At 42.9% G+C, this 18,601-nt stretch overlaps 1 protein-coding gene across 1 annotated transcript in view; it reads right to left on the bottom strand.

Moving 5' to 3' along the window:
• Window positions 1-10,421, bottom strand: part of ZNF606 (zinc finger protein 606) — a 57,318-nt gene extending 46,897 nt beyond the window's left edge. The window contains exon 1 of the mRNA XM_036835002.1: window positions 10,401-10,421. The gene's annotated coding sequence lies outside the window, so the exon portion shown is untranslated. The remainder of the gene's footprint in view (window positions 1-10,400) is intronic.
• Window positions 10,422-18,601: the final 8,180 nt, after the last annotated feature.

The raw sequence follows: 18,601 nt of genomic DNA, 5'->3' as shown, positions 1-18,601 counted from the left end.
TAAAACTCAGGGGTTATGGCATGTTACGAATCACATCAATACTCAACCCCCTAACAGAGTTCATAGTATACCCTTTCCTTATGCTTTCCTTATGGGGAATAATCATAACCAGTTCTATTTGTCTATGTCAAACAGACCTAAAATCACTCATTGCCTACTCCTCAGTCAGCCACATGGCACTTGTTATTGCAGCTATCCTCATTCAAATCCCTTGAAGCTACATAGGGGCTACCGCCCTAATAATCACCCACGGCCTCACATCGTCTATATTATTTTGCCTAGCAAACTCAAATTACGAACGAATCCATAGCTGAACTATAATCCTAGGCCGAGGCCTACAAATTCTCCTCCCACTAATAGCCACTTGATGATTACTAGCAAGCCTGACAAACCTGGCCCTACCCCCTACTATTAATCTACTTGGAGAACTGTTCGTAGTTATATCAACTTTCTCATGATCAAACCTCACTATTATCCTAATAGGAACCAATATTGTAATTACATCCCTATACTCTATGTATATACTAATCACAACACAACGCGGCAAATGTACGCACCACATCAGTAATATTACACCCTCCTTCACACAAGAAAACGCCCTTATAGCTCTCCATATCCTGCCACTTCTACTCCTGTCACTAAATCCTAAAATCATCTTGGGCCCCCTATACTGTAAATATAGTTTAAAAAAACCACTAGATTGTGAATCTAGCAACAGAAGACTAAAACATCTTATTTACCGAGAAAGTACTGCAAAAACTGCTAATTCATGCCCCCATGCCTAATAGTATGGCTTTTTCAAACTTTTAAAGGATGGTAGTTATCCATTGGTCTTAGGAACCAAAAAACTGGTGCAACTCCAAATAAAAGTAATAAACCTGTTCTCTTCTTTTGCCCTAATCACATTACTAGTACTAATTATTCCAATCATGATAACTAGTACAAACTCCTACAAAAGTGATAAATACCCATATGTAAAAAGTACCATCTCATGTGCTTTCGTTACCAGTCTAATCCCAACAATAATATTCCTTCATAGAGGCCAAGAAATAATCATTTCAAACTGACACTGAATCACTGTCCAAACCCTTAAATTGACACTCAGCTTCAAAATAGATTATTTCTCAATTATGTTCGTACCAGTGGCATTGTCTATCACACGATCCATCATAGAGTTCTCAATATGATACATACATTCAGATCCTTATATCAACCAGTTCTTCAAATACCTACTCCTCTTCCTCATTACTATACTAATTCTTGTTACAGCCAACAACCTCCTCCAACTTTTTATTGGGTGAGAGGGGGTAGGAATCATATCTTTCCTACTCATCGGGTGATGATATGGAAGAACAGACGCAAACACAGCTGCTCTCCAAGCAATCTTACATAACCACATCAGAGATATCGGATTCATTATATCAACAGCGTGATTTCTGTCCAACTCAAATGCATGAGACCTACAACAAATTTTTATACTCGACCTAAACTCTCTAAACCTCCCCCTCACAGGACTCGTGCTAGACGCAGCCGGAAAATCAGCCCAATTTGGACTTACCCCGACTCCCTTCAGCAATAGATGGTCCTACCCCAGTATCAGCCTTACTCCACTCAAGCACAATGGTCATAGCAGGAATTTTCCTACTTATCCGATTTTACCCTTTAACAGAAAACAACAAACTCATTCAAACAATAACATTATGCCTAGGAGCTCTTACCACCCTATTCACAGCTATATGCGCTCTCATCCAAAACGACATTAAAAAAAAATCATCGCTTTCTCTACCTCAAGCCAATTAGGTCTGATGATGGTAACAATCGGTATCAACCAACCCCATCGAGCATTCTTACATATTTGCACACATGCTTTCTTTAAAGCCATACTATTCATGTGCTCTGGATCCATTATCCACAGCCTAAACAACGAGCAAGACATCCGAAAAATAGGAGGCCTATTCAAAACCTTGCCCTTCATTGCAACAGCCCTTATCACTGGGTGTCTGGCACTGACAGGAATGCCTTTTCTCACTGGTTTTTACTCTAAAGACCTAATCATCGAAACCGCCACCACGTCTTATACCAATGCCTGAGCCCTATTAATAACTCTAACCGCTACCTCCCTCACAGCCATCTATAGCACTCGCATCATCTTCTTCACACTACTGGGACAACCCGTTTCTCTTCCTCAGCTCCTATCAATGAAAACAATCCCCTCCTAGTTAATTCTATCAAACACCTACTAATCGGAAGTATCTTTGCTGGATTCATCATCTCCAACAACATTCCCCCAACAACCATCCCCCTAATAACCATACCTTTGTACTTAAAACTAACTGCCCTCATAGTAACAGCTCGGGTTTTGTACTAGCATTCGAAACCAACCTTAACACACAAAACTCAAAATATACTTACCCTCAAACTCCTTTAAATTCTCTACTCTCCTAGGATATTTCCCTACCATCATACACGGCCTACCTCCCCATCTAAACCTATTAATGAGCCAAAAATTAGCAACCTCCCTCCTAGACTTAATCTGACTAGAAACTATCTTACCAAAGACTACAGCCTTCATCCAACTAAAATCCTCCACACTAATCTCAAACCAAAAAGACCTTATTAAACTATACTTTCTATCATTTCTCATCATCATCACCCTTAGTATACTCTTATTTAATCACCCCGAGTAATCTCCATAATAACCACAACACCAATAAATAATGACCAACCAGTAACAATCACCAACCAAGTACCATAACTATATAATGCCGCAATCCCCATAGCCTTCTCACTAAAAAACCCAGAGTCACCAGTATCATAAATAACCTAATCCCCCAACCCATTAAACTTAAACGCAATTTCCACATCCTCATCCTTCAAAATACAAAACACCATTAAAAACTCTACTATTGACCCTAAAAGAAATTTCCACATCCTCATCCTTCAAAATACAAAACACCATTAAAAACTCTACTATTGACCCTAAAAGAAACGCCCCCAATACAACCTTATTAGAAACCCAAACCCCAGAATATTGTTCAGTGGCTATAGCCGTTGTATAACCAAACACAACTAATATGGGGAATATTAGTATGTAATGTAACCATTGATATTACATAATACATATATATTATTGATCGTACATAGTACATTAAGTTAAATCAGTTTAAATCAACATGCTTGGAATCCCATCCATTAGATCACGAGCTTAATCACCATGCCGCGTGAAACCAGCAACCCGCTTGGCAGGGATCCCTCTTCTCGCACCGGGCCCATTACTCGTGGGGGTAGCTATTTAATGATCTTTATAAGACATCTGGTTCTTACTTCAGGACCATATTAACTTAAAATCGCCCACTCGTTCCCCTTAAATAAGACATCTCGATGGGTTAATTACTAATCAGCCCATGATCATAACATAACTGAGGTTTCATACATTTGGTATTTTTTTATTTTTTTTGGGGGGCTTGCACGGACTCCCCTATGACCCTAAAGGGTCTCGTCGCAGTCAGATAAATTGTAGCTGGGCCTGGATGTATTTGTTATTTGACTAGCACAACCAACATGTGCAATTAAATTAATGGTTACAGGACATAGTACTCCACTATTCCCCCCGGGGTCAAAAACCTGTATCTTTTAGAGGATCAAACCCCCCTCCCTCCATACAATACTAACCCTTTGCTTAGATATTCACCACCCCCCTAGACAGGCTCCTCCCTAGATCTAAAAGCCATTTTATTAATAAATCAATACTAAATCTGACACAAGCCCAATAATGAAAATACATGAACGCCATTCCTATCCAATACGTTAATGTAGCTTAAACACTCATAAAGCAAGACACTGAAAATGTCTAGATGGGTTAAATTAACCCCATTGGCATTAAAGGTTTGGTCCCAGCCTTTCTATTAGTTCTTAACAAACTTACACATGCAAGCATCTACATCCCGGTGAGAATGCCCTCTAAATCACAAAGATCAAAAGGAGCAGGTATCAAGCACGCTAGTACTAGCAGCTCACAACGCCTCGCTTAGCCACACCCCCACGGGACACAGCAGTGATAAAAATTAAGCTATAAACGAAAGTTTGACTAAGTTATGTTAATAAGGGTTGGTAAACTTCGTGCCAGCCACCGCGGTCATACGATTAACCCAAATTAATAGAAACACGGCGTAAAGAGTGTTAAGGAGTCTCATAGAATAAAGTCAAACCTTAATTAAGCTGTAAAAAGCCATAATTAAAATTAAGCCAAACTACGAAAGTGACTTTAATATGATCTGATCACACGACAGCTAAGATCCAAACTGGGATTAGATACCCCACTATGCTTAGCCATAAACCCCAGTAGTCACAAAACAAGACTATTCGCCAGAGTACTACTAGCAACAGCTTAAAACTCAAAGGACTTGGCGGTGCTTCATACCCCTCTAGAGGAGCCTGTTCTGTAACCGATAAACCCCGATTAACCTCACCAACCCTTGCTACTTCAGTCTATATACCGCCATCTTCAGCAAACCCTAAAAGGGAACGAAAGTAAGCATAATCATCCTACATAAAAACGTTAGGTCAAGGTGTAACCAATGGGTTGGGAAGAAATGGGCTACATTTTCTAAACTAAGAATATCCCTATACACACGAAAGTTTTTATGAAACTTAAAAACCAAAGGAGGATTTAGTAGTAAATCAAGAGCAGAGTGCTTGATTGAATAAGGCCATGAAGCACGCACACACCGCCCGTCACCCTCCTCAAGTACCCCAGCTAAAGCCACAGTTCATTAACTCAGGCCAAGCAACTTATACGAGAGGAGACAAGTCGTAACAAGGTAAGCATACCGGAAGGTGTGCTTGGACAAAACAAGATATAGCTTAAACAAAGCATCTAGTTTACACCTAGAAGATTCCACAGCCCGTGCATATCTTGAACCAGCTCTAGCCCACCCCCACCCCCCTTTTACTACCATAGACCAATCAAATAAAACATTCACCAACCTTCTAAAGTATAGGAGATAGAAATTTAAACATCAGTGGCGCTATAGAAATAGTACCGTAAGGGAAAGATGAAAGAAAAACCCAAAAGTAATAAAAAGCAAAGCTTACCCCTTGTACCTTTTGCATAATGACTTAACTAGTAATAACTTAGCAAAGAGACCTTAAGTTAAACTACCCGAAACCAGACGAGCTACTTATGAGCAGTACCTAGGACGAACTCATCTATGTGGCAAAATAGTGAGAAGACTTATAAGTAGAGGTGAAAAGCCTAACGAGCCTGGTGATAGCTGGTTGTCCATGAAAAGAATCTCAGTTCAACATTAAATGATACTAAAAGCCATGCCAAGCCTTGACGTACATTTAACTGTTAGTCTAAAAAGGTACAGCTTTTTAGATATGGGTACAACCTTCACTAGAGAGTAAAACCAAACATACACCATAGTTGGCCTAAAAGCAGCCATCAATTAAGAAAGCGTTCAAGCTCGACAATAAAACAATGTTTTAATTCCAACATTAGACAAATCAACTCCTAGCATGACTATTGGACTAATCTATATAAACATAGAAGCAACACTGTTAATATGAGTAACAAGAAATTTTTCTCCTAGCACGAGCTTATATTAGTAACTGATAATACACTAATAATTAACAGCAAATAAATAAAATCTAACACTAGACTATTTATTAGAACACTGTTAACCCAACACAGGAGTGCATTAAGGAAAGATTAAAAAAAGTAAAAGGAACTCGGCAAACACAAACCCCGCCTGTTTACCAAAAACATCACCTCTAGCATAACCAATATTAGAGGCACTGCCTGCCCGGTGACTAATCGTTAAACGGCCGCGGTATCCTGACCGTGCAAAGGTAGCATAATCACTTGTTCTCTAATTAAGGACTTGTATGAACGGCCACACGAGGGTTTTACTGTCTCTTACTTTTAATCAGTGAAATTGACCTCCCCGTGAAGAGGCGGGGATAACAAAATAAGACGAGAAGACCCTATGGAGCTTCAATTAATCAACCCAAAAATCACAACCTTAAACCACCAAGGGATAACAAAATTTTATATGGGCTGACAATTTCGGTTGGGGTGACCTCGGAGCACAAAAAATCCTCCGAGTGATTAAAACTTAGGCTCACTAGCCAAAGTGTAATATCACTTATTGATCCAATCTCTTGATCAACGGAACAAGTTACCCTAGGGATAACAGCGCAATCCTATTCTAGAGTCCATATCGACAATAGGGTTTACGACCTCGATGTTGGATCAGGACATCCTAATGGTGCAGCCACTATTAAGGGTTCGTTTGTTCAACGATTAAAGTCCTACGTGATCTGAGTTCAGACCGGAGTAATCCAGGTCGGTTTCTATCTATTACGCATTTCTCCTAGTACGAAAGGACAAGAGAAATAAGGCCAACTTCAAACAAGCGCCTTCAAATAATTAATGACCTAGTCTCAACTTAATAACCAAGCGCAAACAAGTATGCCCAAGACCAGGGCCCTGTTGAGGTGGCAGAGTTCGGTAATTGCATAAAACTTAAACCTTTACACTCAGAGGTTCAAATCCTCTCCCCAACAAAATGTTTATAATTAACATTCTAACACTCATTCTTCCTATCCTCTTAGCCGTAGCATTCCTAACGCTAGTAGAACGCAAAATTCTAGGTTACATGCAACTCCGAAAAGGACCAAACATCGTAGGCCCACATGGCTTGCTCCAACCCTTTGCCGATGCAATTAAACTATTCACTAAGGAACCCCTACGACCAGCTACATCCTCCACTACCATATTCATTATTGCACCAGTACTAGCCCTAGCCCTAGCCCTCACCATATGAAGCCCCCTACCCATACCATACCCCCTCATCAACATAAACCTAGGAGTACTATTCATACTAGCAATATCCAGCCTAGCCGTCTACTCCATCCTATGATCCGGCTGAGCCTCTAACTCAAAATATGCACTAATCGGGGCCCTACGAGCAGTAGCACAAACAATTTCATATGAAGTAACACTAGCTATCATCCTCCTATCAGTACTCCTAATAAATGGCTCCTACACCCTATCAACACTAGCCACAACACAAGAACAACTATGACTACTATTCCCATCATGACCCTTAGCCATAATATGATTTATCTCCACTCTAGCAGAAACCAATCGAGCTCCTTTCGACCTAACAGAAGGAGAATCAGAACTTGTATCAGGCTTCAACGTAGAATACGCAGCAGGCCCTTTCGCCCTATTTTTCCTAGCAGAATATGCCAACATCATTATAATAAACATATTTACAGCTATTCTATTCCTAGGAACATTCCACAACCCCTGCAACCCAGAATTATACACAACAAATCTTATTATCAAAACACTACTACTCACAATGTCCTTCCTATGAATTCGAGCATCCTATCCTCGATTCCGATATGACCAACTAATACATCTACTTTGAAAAAACTTCCTTCCCCTAACACTAGCCCTTTGCATATGACATATCTCACTACCAATTATAACTGCAAGTATCCCCCCTCAAACATAAGAAATATGTCTGATAAAAGAGTTACTTTGATAGAGTAAATAATAGAGGCCTAAATCCTCTTATTTCTAGAATAATAGGAATCGAACCTACCCTTAAGAATTCAAAGTTCTTCGTGCTACCATATTACACTACAATCTATAGTAAGGTCAGCTAAACAAGCTATCGGGCCCATACCCCGAAAATGTTGGTTTATATCCTTCCCGTACTAATAAATCCCATTATCTTTACCATTATCCTGACAACTGTCATTTTAGGACCTATAATAGTAATTACCAGCTCTCACTGGCTACTAGCCTGAATTGGATTCAAAATAAATATAATAGCCATCATCCTTATTACAATAAAAAACTTTAATCCACGAGCCATAGAAGCCTCCACTAAATATTTTCTAACACAGGCCACCGCATCCCTACTACTTATAATAGCAGTCATCATTAACCTATTACACTCCGGCCAATGAACCATCGCAAAACTATTCAACCCAACAGCATCAACAATGATAACACCGATAAGATCAGTGCCCGGATATATGACTTACTTACCTGATGACCTCGTGGAAGTGAAACCCAAGATGGTTACGACAGTGTTTGCATGCTTAATGGGAAAAGGACTGAACAAAATAAAATAATGAAACATTTATTATGATTTTCTGCCACATTAAACACATTGAAGGCCTCACAGTTTACAGAATTCTGAAATGTAGTGGGTATAAAACCAGAGATTATTTGCATGCTCGAAACAGTTGTATGAATCATTAACGAATTTAATATCCTGTTCATACTAGCTAGGATTTGTTGGCCTTTTTGGATAACACAATTAATTTACCAGTCGATACTGATAAGAGTGTGTTCATTTTCAAGATGATATTTTATCGTTATTGTTTCCTGAAAGTCTCATTAAAACAAGACTAATTCATTCTTTTTCATGGCTATGAAAAAGCTAATTCACTCTATTTCATAGCTATAAAACTAGGACTATCCCCTTTTCACTTTTGAGTGCCCGAAGTAACACAAGGCATCCCTTTAACAGCAGGCCTAATTCTACTAACATGACAAAAACCTTCACCCCTATCAATCCTATATCAAATCTCATCAATCTAAACCTAATACTAGCTCTATCCATACTTTCCATTCTAATCAGAGGTTGAGGTGGTACATAAATAAAAAATAAAATAGATCTACTGAGACGTGGGTCAAAATATGAATATAAAAAAAGGACATATCATGTTGGCACAGGGCGAGCAAAATAGATCAATGGAAGAGAAGAGAGCAACAAAATAGATCCACACATATACATTCAATAGATTTTCAACAATACTATGAAGGAAAATTTTTTCATTAAACGGTGCTGAAACAACTGGACAACCATAAGAAAAATAAATGCCTTGTCTACTACCTCACACTTACATAAAAATTAATTCAAGGTGGATATTAAGTCTTGATATAAAAGCAAAAACTACAAAACTACCAGAAAACAGGAGAATATGTTTGGAGTTTTGGCAAAACTTTCTTAGGACATTTAAAAAAAAAAAAAAACTCACACAGAAAACCTAACCATAAAAGAAAAAATTGATAAAATCAGACCTTGTTAATTATGATCCAGCAATTCCACCCCTAGATATTTTCCCAAGAGAAATTAAAAACATGGTTCTACTAAAAGCACTGTACAAAAATGTTCATAGTAGCATTACTCATAAAAGCCCAAAACGAGAGACAACTCAAATATTCATCAACAAGATAATGGATAAATTGTGGTTCATTAAAAAAATGGAATATTACTCAACAGTAAAAAGAAACAACCTAACAATGCACACAATGTCATGGATGAATCTCAAAAATCTTAGGGTAAGCCTTACACAAAAGAAATAATGTATGATTCTCTTTATATGAAGTTCTAGAAGAGGCAAAAGTTCTATGGTGGAAAAAATCTGAACAGTGGTTGCCTTTGTTAAATGGAAAGAGGTGGGCTTCCCTCGTGGCACAGTGGTTAAGAATCCGCCTGCCAACACAGGGGACATGGGTTCGAGCCCTGGTCCGGGAAGATCCCACATGCTGCGGAGCAACTAAGCCCGTGCACCACAGCTACTGAGCCCATACACCACAACTACTGACACAGTGCTCTAGAGCCCGCGAGCCACAACTACTGAGCCCAAGTGCCACAACTACTGAAGCCCGCATGCCTTAGAGCCTGTGCTCCACAACAAGAGAAGCCACCACAGTGAGAAGCCTGCGCACCGCAACGAAGAGTAGCCCCCGCCCACTGCAACTAGAGAAAGCCCACACCCAGCAACAAAGACCCAACACAGCCATAAATAAATAAATAAATAAATAAATAAAATTTTTTTTAAAAAATGGAAAGAGGTAACAAAAGGAATTTGTGAGGTAATGAAAATGTCCTCAAGCTCAATTTGAATGATTACATATAGGTATACATTTGTCAAAATTTTTCAATTGTACACTTAAAATCTGTGTATTTAACAAAGCACTGTTAGCAAAAATACATACAAAAAGGCCCACTGTCTACAAAGTAACAATAATAAGATGGAGAGTTGACTTCTCAACAGAAACCATGGAGTACAGAAAACAATAGCATGGTGTCTTTAAAGGGCTGGAAAAAAAAAAAAAATGAACTGCCAACTTAAAATTCTCTGCTTAAAGTATCTTTCCAAAATGAAGATGAAATAAAGACATTTTCAGGCAAACACAAAGTGGGGGAATTCTGTCACTCTAAAAGAAATGATAAAGGGAGCTCTTCAGACAAAAGGAAAATGATCCTAGGAGGAATTATGGAAATACCAAAGGGAGTGAAGAGTATACGAAAGGGTAGATATGAAGGAAAATATAAATATTGACTGTAAAGATCCTTTCTCACCTGGGCAGGAATCTTGGGAGAGTCCTCTGTCCATTATCCATGGCTCTACTCTGAGTTCTAGCTGGGCCATGATAGCTGGTTTGGAGATCCAAGACACTGTCCAAGTGAGAGATCAGGCCTTGAGGGCTTGGAAGAAGAGAAACCCTTCTAGGGTTCACTGACCCCACTCTCCCAGCCAGGTCACACCCACTCTGCCGAGACCCCAGGCAGATGCAAGTCAACACAAGGCACAGCCTCACCCACAGTGACCAGGTGCCTAAAGGTCTCCAGCATCACGTCGTGGTATAGGGTCTTCTGGCCAGGGCCCAGCAGCCCCTACTCCTCCTGGGTGAAGTCCACAGCCACAATATCGAAGGTTACTTGCCCCTGAAATGTCACCGTCGTGTCTGCTTAGCTAAGACCCTGATCTCTGCAAAGCTCCCGCAAGGGTTGGGAGCGGCATACCTGAGAACGTGAGGACGGACTCAGGTGCACACAGAGATGTCCTGAGAGGGTTCTGGCTTCCGAGGGACACTCAAGGCTCCCCGGGGGGTCTGGGGGCCTGCATCAGCCATTTCAGAGGAGAGCTCCCATAATCCTGAAATGTTGACCCCCTAAGAATCTCACGCATTTCTGGGTAAACTAGGGATCCTCCACAAGATCAAAATGTACAGTCATCCTTCAGGATTCCTCTTCCTTTTTATATACCAGGCATAAAAAGATGATGTTATTAACTGCTGATAATAATGTTAACGTGTGCCAAGAGTTCTCCAGTCTGAGCGCAGTGCTAAGTCAGCACTTTCTCTAACGGAAATTCACTTAACCCTGGAAACAGTCTGAGAAAGTAGTTGCCACTTCCTGGAGTCTGTTTTTTTGTCCTTTCAAAGGAGGAGCCTAAGCTGAGAGAAGTGCACAGGTTTTGGAACACAGGTTACGCGGGCTTCATAAGAATTAACAGAGACACGCTCCCTCTTTTAGACAAATCATTCCAGATGAGAAAGACCAGAATCGTTTGTTCCTTAAACGGGTGGTAGCTGAAGCCATTCGGGTCAGGAAGTTTCTTGCTGGGGGGCTTTGTGACTAGATCTTCACTGGCTCTAGGGCTTTATTGATACACTTAAGGACTGCAGGACCAGGCAGGTTTCTGCCTCTTCTGTTCCCTCCTCGGCCAGAACGACGGGCTGAGGGTCCCAAGTTGGAGGAGTTATTCCCCCCAGCCTGGGGTCCAGGCCCAGCCCATCAGGAGGGAGAGGAGCGGCCACTCACCGGGAGGCAGGCAGCCAAGAGCCCCGTGGCCGTCATCTCTTCCGACTCCGAGATCTCGACCGAGTCAGAGCTGGGAAAGGCGAGTAACAAACCTCGACGGCGGTCAGGTCCGACCAGCAGGGCCCACCCCCGGAGTCTCTGCACACAGGGAGGGGCCAGGGCCACGGTTCTCGGGCCCCGTCAGCTCCCGACACCGTTCGCCCCAGGCCCCGGCCGGCCGGACCCCGCAGCTCTCCCGACGGTTACTCCGTCCCCAGACCGCGGACTCCGGAGACTCCGGCCCAGAGCGCCCTCCGGGGAAACTACCACGACCAGGAGACCCGCGGCGCGGCCTGCCGACCAACACGTGTGCGCCGCTGCCGGAGCCCTGTTCCTGAGCGCACAGAGAGTCAGACTACATTTACCAGAAGGCCCTGTGGCGCGACCTACCGACCAACGCGAGAGCGCGACGTGGGAGCCCGGGACGTTGAGACGCCGCTGCGCTGGGGCTTCTGGGAGTTGTATTCCTGCAGCCGACTCTGGACCAGGGCTCCAGGGAGCCAGACTACATTTCCCAGAAGGCGTGGCGGCGCGGGGGACCACCCAATGGGTTTGTGGGGCCGGGCCTAGGCTGGGACTAGGGCCTTCGGGAATTAACGTCCTGGCTCCCGGGCCAGGCCTAGGACGCACTGAGACCACTTTATCTCACTGTAACACACAGAAGCGACTGTTGGGCGGGCATCCAGAGGGTCCGGGGAGCCTGAGGATGAGCGTTCTGGGCGTTCAGGGCGTTCTAGGAACTCATAATCACACTAACCTTGTCCGCCAGGTGGCGCGCGTGGGCACCTAGAGCATCATACTACATCTCCCAGGGGGTTTCGCGGTGCGGTGGGCGGTTCCAGTCTGCGACCTCTTGGAGCGAGGCATTCTGGAAGTTGTAGTCCATTGTCTCCAGGCCTTGTGAGGCCTCTGAGGACAGCCTGCCCTTCACACCAGGTGTGGAAGATGCTACCGTCACAAATATATCTTCCTGGAGATGAAGTAAAAATAAATGTCACCTTATTTGTTTATTTGGTTTGTTGTTATTGGGTTTTTTTAAATAAATTTATTTATTTATTTGGCTGCATTGGGTCTTCGTTACTGTGTGCGGGCTTTCTCTAGTTGTGGAGAGCGGGAGCTACTTTTAGTTGCAGTGCGCAGGCTTCTCATTGCATTGGCTTCTCTTGTGGAGCACGGGCTCTAGGCACATGGTCTTCAGTAGCTGTGGCACGTGGGCTCAGTAGTTGTGGCTCGTGGGCTCTAGAGCGCAGGCTCAGGAGTTGTGGCTCAAGGGCTTAGTTGCTCTGCAGCATGTGGGATCATCCCGGACCAGGGCTTGAACTCGTGTCCCCTGCCTTGGCAGGCAGATTCTTAACCACTGCACCACCAGGGAAGCCCTGTGTTTTTTAAATAAGAGACAAAGATGTGTTTATTTATTTTGACAAAGACATATTTAAATATTATATTCTGTGCCTGGGTGTTTTTGTTTATTAGGTGGGTAATGAAGGCAAGCATCAGTCGTAGGTTGTTGGATAGTTCTTTCATAAAATGTTATTTTTCATCTTTTTTCAGCTACATCACTCCACGGCCACAGTGGACTTGCCATGTAAGAAGAGGAGATTGGGACACAGATATGCACAGAGGGACGACCATGTGAGGGCACAGGGAGAGGCTGGTCATCTGCAAGCCAAGGAGAGAGACCTCAGAAGGAATCAATGCTGTCGACATTTTGATCTTGAATGTCCAGCCTCCAGAACTGAGAAAATTAACGTCTGTTCTTTAAGCCACATCGTCTGTGGTATTTTGTTACGGCAGCCCTTGCCAACTAGTACAGCAACTCTCACCCGTTCTGCCACCCCTTCCTTTGGAGATTAAATTGCTGTTCTGACCACAATGAGATAGCATCACACCCCACAAGTCAAAAGACCCAACAACTCAAAGGCTGTCGAGGATGGGTATGTTGGGAGGTGTGATGTTACCCCCTAAAGCCACACACATCCTTTACACACTTTAAAGTGTCAAAAATAAACACACTCATTAACACGACCCAAATCTATGCTACCCTACAATGCGTAGAGATATGAAGTCAAGGTAGAAATACAAAATCTAGGGAATTTCCTGGTGGTCCAGTGGTTAGAACTCCACACTTTCACTGCAGGGGGCCCAGCTTTGATCCCTGTTCAGGGAACTAAGATCCTGCAAACAGCACGGTGCGGCAAAACAAAAGCGAAAACAAAAACACCAAATCTATTCTTTGAGACCAGACTTTCAGTGTTCTGTCTTACTTAGAAATTGTTCCAGTATCCAAAGATCGTTAAATAATTAAGAAATTAGCATGAGTCCAATCTCTTAATGTTAAGTTAGGTTCTTGGAAATTATCCTTCAGTTGATACCCCATGGATCATAATTACTATTGATATAAAAATGTGTCAGAATGATAATTCAACTTAGTCGAACATGTTTTTTGTTTGTTTGTTTTGGCCGCACTGTGCTGCAGCATGTTGAACTTCCCTGACCAGGGGTGGAACCCATGCCCCTGGCAGTGGAAGCTCAGAGCCTTAACCACTAGACTACCAGGGAAGTCCCAGGTTACATTTTTTAAAAATTTTAAACATTATGTGAAACTAATAGTCATATATCTGATTGGATTCTAAAAGAAACAGAACACAGTTAAAATTAGCTCTTTCAGGACAAATACCATATAATATCACTTATAGGTGGAATCTAAAATATGACATGAATGAACATATCTATGAAACAGAAACAGACTCACAGACACAGAGAACAGACCTGGGGTTACCAAGGGGTAGGGGGTGTGGGGGAAGGATCTCAGAGAGGCAGCAGTGAGTGGTGGCGTGAAGCAAGATCTTAATTCCCTGCCCAGGAATTGAACCTGGGGAGCCTGGATGAAAACCAGGAATCCTGGCCACTACACCCCATGGCTTTTGCCCCCAGTGAAAAATGCATTTCTCACGGAGGCAAAAACTGTAAAAACAGGTACAGAGTTTATTATTAGAGACATAGCACAACAACAAGTGGGAGAGCACACAGAGAAACAGTTTGTTTAGTTAAGACAGAAGCAAGGCAGAGATGCACACCCGGAGAGAAAGGGTGTGGACACCCTGCCTAATGAGGAGGAGTGCAGTAAAGAGGCAGTTAAGTCACTTATATAGGGCAGTTCTTCCGGGTCTCTGTTTACCTCTGGCCAATTATCTGGTTTCTTTTCCCACACCTGCCCTGCCCTAGGACCCTCCCCAACATGCATGCTCAACTTTTTTCAAAGATGTATTACAGCCCAGAGGCCTATGGGACGGCCTTAGCATCACCTATTATGGGGAGGTGCCCCCTCCTTTTTGACCCCCAAGGAACCTTTCTGCGAGTGTGCAATGTTTCCCTTGCTCCAAGGATGGGAAACGTATGACCTCTTGATCTTTTAACAGGGTTTAGTCCCACTCTGTCCCTGTCATAAGAATGTCCAATCTCCAATTATTTACCCTATTTCTGTTGCTGGTTTTTATATAGAGGTGCAGATCTCAAAATATAAACAGGAGTCTGGTCATAAATATGTAGTCCTGGAGGCCGTTTGTCTCTTGCTTCAGGAAATGTAAACAGGGGGCTGGTAATGAATGTCCAGCCTGGAGCCCATCTTCCTCTCACCCTAGGAAGTGTGAACAGGAGGCCAGTTGTAAGTGTCTAGCCTGGAGCCCATCTATCTCCTGCCCCCAATGGACTGGGAGATTGGGATTAGCAGATGCAAACTATTATATAAAGGATGGATAAACAACAAGGTCCAACTGTATAGCACAGGGAACAATATTCAGTATCCTGTGATAAACCATAATGGAAAAGCATATGAAAAAGAATATATATATATATATATATATATATGTATAACTGAGTCACCTTGCTATACAGCAGAAATTAATACAATATTGTAACTCAACTATACTTCAATAAAATTAGCTCTTTCAGAAGTGAGGGAAAAAAATTCTGTATTTTTTGTTTGTTTGTTTGTTTGTTTAACTGGGGGCATGACAATTCAGCCCAAGCCCCAGGGGTTATTCTGGTAATTTTCTGAATCTCCTCTCTCTGGGCAGATTATGCAAAGAATCCCCTTTTACTACCTGTTGCTAAGAATGGTCTGAATATGCCAAGACCAGTTTGACATTTTAACAGAAGGAAAACCAAATTCCAAACTTGTATTAATATGATATTTGACAATAACAAATTCACAAGGCTCTCTCTTTTTTTTTTTTTTTTTTTTTGCTTATGATATGAATGAAGTCTTATTATTGTGTTACCACCTGATCAATTTATTTTCAAACTGGATCATCATTTCAGTTGAGGCAATGCAGCTACAACCATCTATGTGTCTGTCTTAAGCAAGGACCAATTGTTTCTGCAACTTAGCAGCTTAAAAAATCACTGATTTTTTAGCTAACATCTTCTGTGGGTCAGGAGTGAGAGCATGGCTTACTTAACTGGGTCCTTTGCTCAGAGTCTCCCATGGCGGCAATCAAGGAATCAGCCAGGGCTGGGGTCTCATCTGAGGTGTGGGGTCCACGTCCAGGACCATTGGTTGTTGGCAGAATTCAGTTGCTTGCAGTTGTAAGAGTGAGGTCCTGTTTTCTTGCTGGCTTTTGGTGGAGGGCCCCTCTCCACTACTGGAGGCCACCACAGATTCTTGTCACATGGCCTCCTTCTCACAATATGGCCGTTTCCAAGAAGGACATACTGTACAGCACAGGGAACTATACTCAAATTTTTGTAATAACCTATAAGGGAAAAAAATCTGAAAAATAATATATATATAAATATATATATAACTGGATCACTTTGCTGTACACCTGAAACTAACACAACACTGTAAATCAACTCTACTTCAATAAAAATAAATAAGTTAAAATCTAAAAAAGTTTTTAATAAAAAGATAAATTATCTTAAAGGAAAAATATCAATATGGCCGTTTAATTCTCCTTTATGTCAGAGGAGAAAAGTGTCTCTTCAGCCTACACTGTCGAGTCTTGTATGATGTAACATAATCACGAAAGCGAGGGCCCCAGCGCGCTCACAGGTTGCTCTGGCCGCTCAGGGTCGGGGACCATAGGGGGTGTGTGCACCCGCAGGCAAGGATCTCAGGGGCCACCTCAGCATCCTGCCCCCCACACAAGCGTTCTTCTTTAGATGGCATCTTGCATTCACAGCCCTGTCAGAATCCACAGATAGCTCCCCCCAGCTTCTTCCCCTGCAACAGCGGTGCGGTTACTTGCAGAGGTTCTCTAAGACTCCTTTTTATCAGGAGAGAACTGGACGAATCAGTTAGACAGCCGAGCCCATACCTGGAGTGTTACACTTAAGAATAAACCCCGTCACATGACAAGCCCTCCGAGGAGGAACCAGGGTTGGACTTCCTCTGTGGCACCCACACCCCTAAAGCCCCCACCCCCAGAAATGCCCTGGAACCTATTCTGTGACTTATAAGGCCCCAGCTTCATGGGTAGGACGGAAATCCTCTCCCGGCAGGCCTGGGAACCTAGCAGATTTAAGGCTTCAAGGAGAGAATTCACTCCACTATATAGTTTCAAAGTCAAAATGAATAGATTTAAATTGGAATCCTCAGACCATGCTGGTGGGAATGTAAAACCGTGCAGCCACTTTGGAAAATGCTCTGTTAGTTCTTCAGATAGTTAAATGTAGAATTACCATGTGGCCCATCGATTCCACTCAAATACCCAAGAGAATTGAAAACACACATACACAAAACCTACCCTGTTCACAGCAGCATTATTCACAGCAACCAAAAAGCGGAGACAGCTCAGATGTCCCTCGGCTGATAAACAGATAAACACGTCGTGGTCCATTCATACAATGGACTATCCCTCAGCCATAAAATGGAATGAAGCTTTGATAGACGCTACAACACTGATGAACCTTGAAGACATTATGGTGGGTGAAAGAAGCCAGACACAAAAGACCACAGGAGACATGATTCCATTTACATGAAATGTCCAGAAAAGGCAAATCCACAGAAATGGAAAGCAGATTAGTGGTTGCCAGGGGCTGAGGGTTATGGGAAGTGGTGGCTCGTGGGTTTGATGTTTCTTTATTGGGTGATGACAATGTCCTCCGATTGTGGTGATGTCTGCATAACTCCGAGTGTAGACTAAAAGCACTGAACTGTCCGCTTTAAGTGGGTGAATGGCGTAGTGTGTGAATTCTATCTCAACAAACCTGTGAACGTAGGAGCCAAATTTAGAGGAAGACAAGAAGATGACCACCATCGTAGGGATGACGCCCAGGGCCTGAAATTTAGGGAACAGCAGGTGGTGGCATTCCAAGCCTGCCTGGGTGAGCTTGGACCCATCATTGATTTGTTTCTAAACCTCAGTTTCCTCGTTGATGTCACAGGGATTGAGGTTCCCTCACCACCAGGTTATGGCGTGGAGTAAAAATAGTGTCTGGCACATAAAGCATTAGCGGGAAACCTGGCAGGTAGTTGCGAAAGCACAGTTTGTGAAGGGGACAGGCTTTGGGGTGATTCACCTGGGGAAATTTATAGAGCCCTAGGAGCCAGGCCATGGGGATGTGCAGGGCTGACCACATATCTCCCACTAGGTGGCCACGCGGGATCTTAGTTCCCCGACCAGGGATCAAACCCGTGCCCTCCGCAGTGAAAGCACAAAGTCCTAACCACTGGAACGCCAGGGAAGTCCCAGGCTTTTTTTTTTTTTTTTTTTTTTTTTTTTGGCTGTGTTGGGTCTTCGTCTCTGCGCGCGGGCTTTCTCTAGTTGGGTGCACGGGCTTCTCATTGCGGTGGCTTCTCTTGTTGCGGAGCACAGGCTCTAGGTACGCGGGCTTCAGTAGTTGTGGCTCGCAGGCTCTAGAGCGCAGGCTCAGTAGTTGTGGCACATGGGCTTAGTTGCTCCGCTGCATGTGGG

This window comes from Balaenoptera musculus, chromosome 19 (genome assembly GCF_009873245.2).
Source record: "Balaenoptera musculus isolate JJ_BM4_2016_0621 chromosome 19, mBalMus1.pri.v3, whole genome shotgun sequence".
In the NCBI taxonomy this organism is placed as follows: Eukaryota; Metazoa; Chordata; class Mammalia; order Artiodactyla; family Balaenopteridae; genus Balaenoptera; species Balaenoptera musculus.
This window is presented reverse-complemented; position numbering and strand designations above follow the sequence as displayed.